This window comes from Elephantulus edwardii, unplaced genomic scaffold, assembly GCF_000299155.1.
Source record: "Elephantulus edwardii isolate Elephantulus edwardi_28Jun2011 unplaced genomic scaffold, EleEdw1.0 scaffold00172, whole genome shotgun sequence".
Taxonomy (NCBI): domain Eukaryota; kingdom Metazoa; phylum Chordata; class Mammalia; order Macroscelidea; family Macroscelididae; genus Elephantulus; species Elephantulus edwardii.
The window spans coordinates 2281301-2291627 of record NW_006399922.1 but is presented as its reverse complement, the minus strand read 5'-3'; positions in this window follow the sequence as shown (position 1 = coordinate 2291627).

Sequence of the window (10327 nt, the reverse complement as noted above, 5' to 3'; positions counted from 1 at the left end):
TCCTGTCATGCAAATAATACCTAATCATATATTCCTTTCAGACAGTTCTCTCCCTCATCTGTTTCAATTCAGGGTACATTATTTATCCCCCTTTTCTTAGCCCTATTTTATAAAATTGGCATTATGCAATATTTGTCCTTTTGTGATTGAGATATTTCACTCAGCATGTCTTCCAAGGTTACCCATTTTGTATAATATTTCATGAGTTCCTTGTTTTTCAATGCAGTGTAGTATTCCATTGTGTGAATATACAATATACAGCTTCTCTATCCATTCTTTTATTGATGGGCACCTGGGTTCTTTCCAACTTTTTGCTATCATGAACAAAGCAGCAATAAACATGGGTGTGCATATATCTGTTTGGTGGCACTTCTGGTTTCTTTAGGATATATTCCCAGTAGTGGAATTGCTGGGTCAAATGGTATCTCTATTTGCAACATTTGAGAAAGCACCATACTGCTTTCCATAGTGGTTGCACCATTTTACACTCCCACCAACAGTGAATAAGGGTTTCAGTTTCTCCACCACCTCTCCAGCATTTGTTGCTTGCTGCTATGTTGAATTTTGCTTTTCTTACCAGGGTGAGATGATATCTCATAGTTGTTTTGATTTGCATTTCTCTTAGAGCTAGGGATTTTGAACATTTCTTCATGTGCTTTTTTTGCCCTCTCAATGTCTTCTTTGGTGAATGGTCTGTTCATATCCTGTGCCCATTTTGCAACAGAGTTGTTTGCCTTTATCTTGTTCTGGTGCTCAAGAATTCTATAAATTCTAGGTTCAAGTCCTTTACCAGACATGTCATTACCAAATATAAAAAAATATAAATGGTATTTTCAGTCAAAGTCACTCAAAATTAAAAAAAAAGAACAGAAAATTAAAAAATTAAAATTTTTAAAAAACTCAACCAACCAGCTAAGAAGTCAGCTGTAAGATGGTTCTAACTCAATGTTGAGACCATCATTTTGCACATACAGCAGAAAGGACTGTATCGTTGGTTGGAGGTTAGCCACTGATGAACTTTAAAACATTACCACAGAGTTGATTCTGACTTATAGTGTCCCTGCAGAAGTCTTTACAGAAGTCAACCGCCACATCCTTCTCCCTTGAAGTGGCTAGTGGGTTAAAATCATCAACTTCATGGTTACTGGCTAAGCATTTCAATCACTGTAACACCAACACTCCTTTGGATGAGCTTACCAGACATGTAAAATGGAGACTGGATTACCAGGTTGTGCTCTCCTACATCAAGTAAAATAATGTTGTTGTTGTTGTTGTTGTTGTTGTTGTTGTTGTTATGTGCTGTAGAGTCTCCTGTGACTCATAGTGACCCTATGTACAACAGTCCTATACCCTGCTCTATCCTGTGCCAATCTTACCCCAGTCACTGAATCAATCCACCTCATAGAGGGCCTTCCTCTCCTGCGCCGTCCCTCCACCCTCCAAAGCATGATGTCCTTCTCCAAGGACCGGTCTCTCCTCACAACATGTCCAAAGTATGTTAGATGGAGCCTCAGAATCCTTGCCTCCAAGGAGCCACCCAGTTTAACCCTCTCCAGGGTGAACCTGTTTGTTTTCCTAGCAGTCCATGGTATTCTCAATACTCTTCTCCAGCACCAGAGCTCAAAGGCATCAATTCTCCTTCTATTCTCCCTGGTCATTGTCCAACTCTCTGATGCATAACAAGTGATTGTGAAGACCATGGCCTGTATCATACGCACCTTAGTCTCCAGAGAGACACCATTGCTCTTCAGTACTTTGGAGAGGTCCCTAACAGCAGACTTTCCCATGGCAATGCGCCTTTTAATTTCCTGGCTGCTGGTGCCAAGACTGTTGACTGTGAAGCCAAGCGCTTTTATTTTAGTTGGTTCTGTTGTGACATTGTCCCTTTCATCTCTTATTTGGATTATTTGTGTCTTTTCTTTTTTTCCTTTGTTAGTTTTGTTACTAGTTTATCGATTTTATTGACCTTTTCAAAGAACCATCCCCTGATTTTGCTGATGGTTTCAATTGTTCATCTTTTTAATTTCATTTATTTCTGCCCTAATTTTTATAATTTCAGATATTTGTTAGAGATACTGGATTAGAGAGTCAATTATGTTTTCTTCCTTGCCTTCTGATGCGTTTGCTTATTGCTAAAAATTGACTTCTAATAACTATTTTGCCTGTTTCCCTCAGGTTTTGGTAAGTTGTGTTTTCATTGCCAGTTGTTTCAAGAAACTTGTTCATTTTTTTATTTCTTCTATTACCCACTCATGTTGAAATTCAGCTTCCAAATGTATGGGATTTTTCTTCCTTATCCTCTTTTATTAATTTCTAATATTGTAGCATTGTGGTCTGAGAAGATTAATTATTTCTGGGTTTTTTAAATTTTATTGATGTTTGCCTGTGACCTAAAATGTGATCTATTCTGGAGAATGTTCGATGCACACTGGAAAAGAAAGTATAGTTCTCTTTCTTAGGGTGCATTAGCCTGTATTTATGTATGAGCTTGAGTTTGTTTATTGTGTGGTTTAATTCTTCAGCATCTTTTCTGAGTCTCTTTCTGATAATTCTACCTTTTCTTGAGAGTAGTGTATTAAAGTCTCCTACTACTCTGGTTGTATTGTTGATTTTTTTCAGCTCTGTTAATATTTGCTTTGTATATTTTGCAGTTCTATCATAATGGTTTACAGTCAACAAGTACTTGGTGTGCATGCCTGTATTTAAAAATTGGTAATACTAGACTAAGTCTGCAGCTCAGAGGCTTGTGTGAAATGCCTGGATACTGGAAGATGGTTTCTCACACCTTTATGAGGGTTCTGTATGGAATGTTATGTTGTTGTTTCGGGGTTGGTTTTTTTTTTTTTGGAGGGGGGGTGTCCACAATGGAGTGTTAGCTGATTGGACCTGCCAGATTTAGCTAACAGTGAGCTGTGGGTTGGAAGTCTTTTGGTTTACAGTCTACCAGCACTTGGTGTGAGTGCCTATATTGAAAAATTGGTTGGGCCCTTGGTCCCAATGTGAATTGATTTCAGGATGACATTCTGTTAAGTGGTACAGCAGTCATCTGTCTATTTGCTGTACCAAAATAATTTGGGGTTGATTGATGCTGAACACTGAGCCATAGGTATGTCAAACACCATAATGGTTATCCATCATGGGTAGTGTTTGGAGTAGTGCCTAGATTACTAGATTGATTCAGGTTTGGAAGCAAGAGTGGAATCCACTTTCTAAACTACATGCCTCTGGAAATTCCATGGACATAGAGAAATTACATTAGTTCTAGAACAGGGTTCAGGTCTTTTGTTCATAGGGTTTCTATGAGTCATACTCAACTCAGTGGCACTTAAAATAACAACATCATTTGGTGCATAGATATTTTTATGGTTATGTACTCTTGTTTTATTGGCCCTTTAACCATTATAGAGTGACTTCCTTGTCCTTTGTGATGGTTTTTGCATTGAAATCTATCTTATCAAAGATTAATATCAGTTCTCCTGCCTTTTTCTAATTGCCATTTGCATCATGTTTTTTTTCCACTCTTTTATTTTTTAGCCTTTCTTTAACTTCCCTTTTCAGGTGTCTCTTGTAGATGGCATATTGGCAGGTTTTGTTGGGGGTTTTTTAATCTAATATGCTACTCTTTTTCTCTTCAGAAGTGCATTTAAACTCTTCACAATCAGTGTGATTAGTGAGAGGCTAGGTTTTATCGCTATCATTTTGTTGTTGTTGTTGTTGCTAGTTACTTTGGTCCATCCTGATTTTTGTGGCACCTATGTAAGGACTTTTTTCAGTTTTTCCTGCAACACTGCTCTTGTTTTTATAAACTTCCTTAGGTTTTGCTTTTCTGAGAATATCTTGATCTCTCCATCATATTTGATGGACTGTTTTGCTGGTTACAATATTCTTGGTTGACAGTTGTATTATTTGAGTGTTCAATAGATATCATTCCACTGTCTTCTTGCTTGCATGGTTTATGCTGAGAAATCAGCCCTAAATCTTATTTCCTCTCTCTTATAGGTTTACTTTTTTTTCCTCCCTAGTTGCTTTCAGAATTCTCTCCTCATCTTTGGTTCTGGCAAATTTGACTATGATCTGCCTTGGAATTTTTCTTTTGGGATTTATTCTATATGGTGTTTGCTTCCCCTTCTAGAATATACATTCTCTCATTCTTCATTATGTCTGAAAAGTTCTCTTCTGGTAATTCTTCCACAACTTTCTCAGTGCCTTTCTTCTTCTTCCTGTACTGGGACTCCCATTATGCACCGTGTTATTCCTCTTGATGGTGTCCCACATTATTCTTAGGCTTTCTTCTTTTTCCTTTCTTTTTGATTCTGTTTTTTGTCTAGCAGATCAGTGGTGATGATCTAGCTTCTATTTCTCTGGTTCTGTGTCCCATCTCTTCAACTCTGTTCATGTGTCCCTCCAAAATGTTGACAACATCTGAAATACTGGTCCTCATACCCTAGATTGTGGTTTCTTGTTTTTCCAGAGCTTCTAATGACTCTTTTGTTTTATCTGCTTTGTTTTGGATTGTCTTTTTAGGTCCTTCTTGGTTTTTGCTTGCAGAGTCCTGTAATTCTTCGAATTTATCTTTCACCCATTGAAAATATTCAATCATTGTTCTTTTGAAGTCTGTGTCAGAAAGTTCCATCAGATTTTCTGGTTTCAAGAAATCCACTGAAATGGTGTCATTTTGGGGGGATGACATCGTGTTTTGGGTTTGTGTAGGGTGTAAGATAGTCTGCTTCTTCTATTTTCATTGTTGTGCTAGAGTTGTTCATGCTGAGATCGTAGCAGGTTTTTCGACCGATAACCTTGGCTCAGGAAGTCACTGCTCCAGAGGAGGGTGGGGCAGGTATCCTGCCTGAGTTTCTCTCTGATCTTTTGACTCAAGGGAAAATTTACTTCAGCTGGGGAGAGATACAGGTTGAGTTGTGAATTAGCAGCCTTCTCTGTCAGGGAACTGCTTGCTGCAGCTAGGCAGGTCCAAAGTGCTTGGGGGGAAGGATGCTCAAGCTCTGGGAGGGGGGAGAAAATGGCTTCACTTGTGATATAGGTGTCCCTTGTGCAGTTCAGAGAGGTAGCAGTGGGTTGTCCTCCATGTGGCAGGGTCAGGGCATCCAGGTGGCAGGGCTAGGTCCTTCAGGTAGTAGAGCCAGACCCAGATTCAGGCAGTGCATTTAGGGGTGTAGGCAGCAGGGCTGGGTCTCCAGGTGGTGGGGATGAGGTCTAGTGCTCCCGGTAGGAGAGCAGTCCAGGCTACAATAAGAAATTTTTAAGACAGGTACATAACTAATTGGATGAAATCCACATGCAGGTTTGGCAGGGTGTGGCTCTGGAAAACTTAACGGGTTTTGTTTTTTTGTTTTTGTGTTTTGTTTTGTTTTGTTTTGGTTAAGTCCTTGGAGTAGTCTGTTTATACTATCATATTGTCCACTTAGTGAGAGTTTTGATAGGAGCTTTTAACACAGTGATATACTGAATTATGTGCAATGTTAAAACCTGAATTCCATTTGTTGTTGTTGTTGTTAAGTGCCATCCAGTTATAGATGACTCATAACGACCCTATGAACAAAAGACCTGAACCCTTGTATAACTTTCATTTCTCCAAGTCCATAGGGTTTCCGGAGGCAAGATATTTCAGAAGTGGATGCCACTCCTGCTTCCAAGCTTGTTCAATCAGGGGGCTCCACCAAAACTGTTCACCATGGGTAACCATTTGACACATGCATGTCACAGTGTTCAGCATCACAGCAAACCCAAGTTACCTCTGTACAGGAAATGGACAGACCAGTGCTATGCCACTTAGAAGAATGTTTGACCAAAACAATTAAAACCAGGCCCAAGGGCCCAAATGAATTTCCAAAAGCCACAGGTCTGCCCATGCTTCAAGTTCTCATTGACTCCCAGAAAGAGGCATCCAGGCAGCCCAAAAGGACCCACAGACTTTGTATATCAAAAGACAAAGAGCACATCTTGAAGCCACAAGAATTTTCAAAGGGCACAGGTCCACCTATGCTTCAGTTTCTCATTGGTTCCCAACAAGAGGCTTCCAACCTGCCCAGTAGGACCCAAATACTTTACATACCAACAGAGACAGAGCGCACCTCTGAAGCCACATGAATGGAAAACCTTTCTTTTTCACAGAGAAAAATCTTGGAAGTAACTTTAAGCCAAAAACCCATAGCTGACATGTTGATACTAGCCCTCCTTGGGGTTTCAGAGCAGAAGTGTCAATAGGGTTTCCAAGGCTGTCCATCTTTACAGACATAGACTGCCTCATCTCTCTACTGAGGAGTGACCAATGGATTTGAACTGCTGACATGTTTTGACTATTATGCCTTATTTGAAATACCCAGTGGAAGGTTTGTACTAATAAGAAGGAACTGGTCTGATTCGAAAAGACTCATATGGTAGGTCCATATCCACTAATCCAAGGAAGCAAGATGAAACCACCATGCACACTCTATGACAGTTCAGTCATGAATGGATGACATCCTCAGCTCTGAAGAGAGAGGTTCACAGAACTTACTGGTAGGCAAAGTGAGGGTGATGTGTCCCTTTGAGTCATAAAAGCTTCATGTGAGAAACCTTCCTAGACTTTTTCCTTTCTGTCTCTTCTTATTGATCCTGATTTGTATCCTTTTGTCATAGTAGAATACTTTCTGTGAGTATGTGCTTCATTTTAGAGAATTGCAATGTAAGATGGATCTTGGCAGAAAGCAGAGAATACCAGAAGAATGTCTATCTGTGCTTCATTGACTATGCAAAGGCTTTTGACGGTGTGGATCACAACAAGCTATGGCTGACTCTGAGAAGAATGGGAATTCCAGAACATTTGATTGTGCTAATGCGAAACCTATACTTGGACCAAAAGGCAGTTTTCAGACAGAGCAGGGAGACACTGGATGGTTCAAAATAAAGAAAGGGATCCGTAAGGGATGTATTTTGTCTCCATACCTTTTCAATCTGTATGCAGAACAGATCATCCAAGATGCTGGGCTGTATGAGGAGGAATGTGGCATCAGGATTGGTGGAAGAATCATCAACAACCTGCGTTATGCAGATGACACAACCCTGCTCACTGAAACTGAGGAGGAACTGAAGCGCTTGCTGCAGAAGGTCAAGGACTGCAGTCTTCAATATGAATTGAAGCTCAATTTCAAGAAAATAAAGATTCTTACCACTGGGCCAATTGGCAGCATCAGTATGGATGGTGAAGAGATTGAGATAACAGTTTTCGTTTACTTGGTTCCACAGTCAACACTCTTGGTAACAGCAGCCAGGAAATCAGGAGACGAACTGCATTGGGAAAGTCAGCTGTGAGGGACCTCTCAAGAGGACTGAAGTACAACGACATCAGGCTGGAGACTAAGGTGCACCTGATCCAAGCTGTCGTCTTTGCAATTACATGCTATGCATTGGAGAGTTGGACAGTGAATAGGGATGATAGAAAGAGAATTGATGCATTTGAGTTGTGGTGCTGGAGAAGCGTGTTGAATATACCATGGACTGCTAGGAGAACAAATAGGTTTGTCCCGGAGAGGGTGAAGCCAGAATGTTCCCTGGAGTCAAGGATTCTGACGCTTCGTCTGACATAATTTGGGCACGTTGCAAGGAGGGACTGGTCCTAGGAGAGGTACATCATGTTTGGGAGTGTGGAGGGACGGCGCAGGAGAGGAAGACCCTCGATGAGATGGATTGATTCTGTGAGTGGAGTGGTGGGAATGAATGTGTTTCAGACAGCAAGGTTGGCACAGGACAGAACAGCGTTTGGGGCTCTTGTTCATAGGGTCACTCTGAGTCTCAAATGACTCAATGGCACATAACAAAAACAACAAAGTTAAAGCAGCAGGAGAAGTCAGTAGGGGATGTGAAGAGACCCAGAAGAGAGCCCTAAGCTTATGATTAGCATACTGAAGGTCTAATGGGTACCCCCCAAATCTGTGACCATCACAAGTCTGAGGCATCCTGTGAACTGCCCAAATTTGTGGCTGGAGTTTGTCTATCTGGTGGTCCTCCCACCTTGTGAAATCTGCTCTAACTGTAGGTGGTTGGGTCCTAGAGGAAAACAGTACACAGGCAGCTGGTATTAGAGGTGTTAGAGAAGTGGAAGAGTGAATGTTGGGTTACTTCTCACATACTGGAGATCAGATTTATGCCTGTAAATTTCTAAGATAGGAATTTTTTTATTCATTCAATATTTTAGATATCTGTAGCATCAGAGTCACAAAGGAACACTCTGGGACTAGATATTTTCAACTTGTTCATAATAACAACAAGCAAAAGACAAACCAATAAAAATATCAAAAATTTTCCTTCCCACTGTGGATAATTATGAAACAAATTAGGCTAAGTGATAGAAAGCACTGTTATGTGCTGTTGATTCACCTGCAAACCTACAGCATATTATATTATTTGTTTTTATTTAAGAGTCTTGTTTAGAGTCAACAAGATCTCAGGATGTGTATATTTAAAAGATAGTTGTTATTATATTTCAGAGGAAAATTCTTCTAAATGGTATGGCACTCTTCTCTCAATATACTGTACTGAGGTAACCTGAGGTTGCTGTGATGCTGAACCTTGTGCCACTGCGGTGTTAAATGCCATATTGGTTAAACATAATGGTGGACAGTGTTTGGTAAAGCTCCCAGTTTAAGATAGATTTGGAAGCAGGAGTGGTATCCAATTCCAAAATAACATGCCACTGGAAACTCTATGAACTGTGATAAACAACAATAGTTATAGAAAAGCTTCAGGTCTTTGTTCATAGGTTTGCTATGAGTCATGCTCAGTTCAACAGCAAACAACATCAAGAACAACAATAGAAATCAGTCATTAAATTTGAGATTATATAATTTTGTGGGGAAACTTTTCTTTCACTTGATTAAAAAACCCCAGTAAAAAGCCCAATCACAGTTGTCTGCTGGCTGGGGCTGAGAGTTAAAATCATCTAGGATTGTGGGAAGGAGGATTCTGACCCTGGCCCACCTCACGACTGTAGTGCAGGTAGAGTGCAAAATCGCAGGTGTCTGTGGGCGGGATCTGAGGGTTAAAATAGTTTTGTGCCCTATGGCCTGTGGCCCTTGGGCCAAGAAAACAATACTGACACACCGGATCTAAAGGACACATGCCTCTCTTGGAAAACTCTCATGTCAGCACCTTGCTGCAAATGGAAGAGAAGTACTAAGCCACAAAAAGTCAGTCCTGGAGCAGAAGTTCAAGGTAAAGAATTTTACTCAGAACCATCTGAGATAGGAAGGCTTCCTGATAATAGTACCTAGTATTTATATTTAGAGACTCAAATTTAGAGATACTGGTCACAGCATAGGAAACCAGCAGCAGTGCAAGGTGTTGAGAATCACAGAAGCCCTGATGGCTAGAGCCGTAAACCATCCTATCAAGGGCTGGGTAATGGGAGAGAACTGTTGAATGGTGTAGGTGAGAGTGGAAAGGGATGCTAGTGGAGTAGGGAAAGGGGTGGGTCAAAACACACATTCCAAGAGTGGGTAGCAACACTGAATCTTATCAGTCATTTCTATAATTGGGTAAATGTCTTTCATCTATTACTTTCTGTAAAATGCTTGTCTGTCAGATACTATTATAAAAGAAAATTAAGACATACTAGGAAGAAGGATCAGCCATCCACTTCTGAAATAACAGGACTTCAAAAACCATGAGAGCACACTTAGATTCAGAGACATGAAAATTAAGGCTGAAATCAAATATGGAAAACAAAGAAGGAGAATAGGTGTGAGCAGACACTAGTGATAGGAACGTGGAATGTGAGAAGCATGAATGTAGGGAAATTGGACACTGTTAAGAAAAAAATGAAACACAAATATTGACATATTAGGTATTGGTGTTGGAAGGAGGAGTGGCATTCACTTCCGTAATAGCTTGCTTCCAGAAACCCTATGAACCTGGAAAGAGGATGAGAGACACCCAAGCGTTAAGGACTCTCCTTCATAGGGTCGCTATGAGTCGCTTGCTATGACTCGACAGCACTTAACAACAACAACAGGTATTGGTGAAGTGAAATGGCTTGGCATTGGGACATTTTGAATTGGGTAATTATGATCTACTATGCTGTGGATGAAAAGGTCAGAACAAATGAGGCTGCTTTCATAATTAAAAATGTCATTTCCAGATCTATCTTGAAATACAATGTTGTGAGTGACAGGATACTATTCACACACATACAAGGAAGTCCCGTGAATACCACTATCATTCAAATATATGTACCTACAGGAGAAACTCAGAGATGTCCTTCTTACAGATATACCACAGAAAGCTCCATGGTCTAAAGTAACTAGCAACAACACCAAAAAGAACTCAACACAAT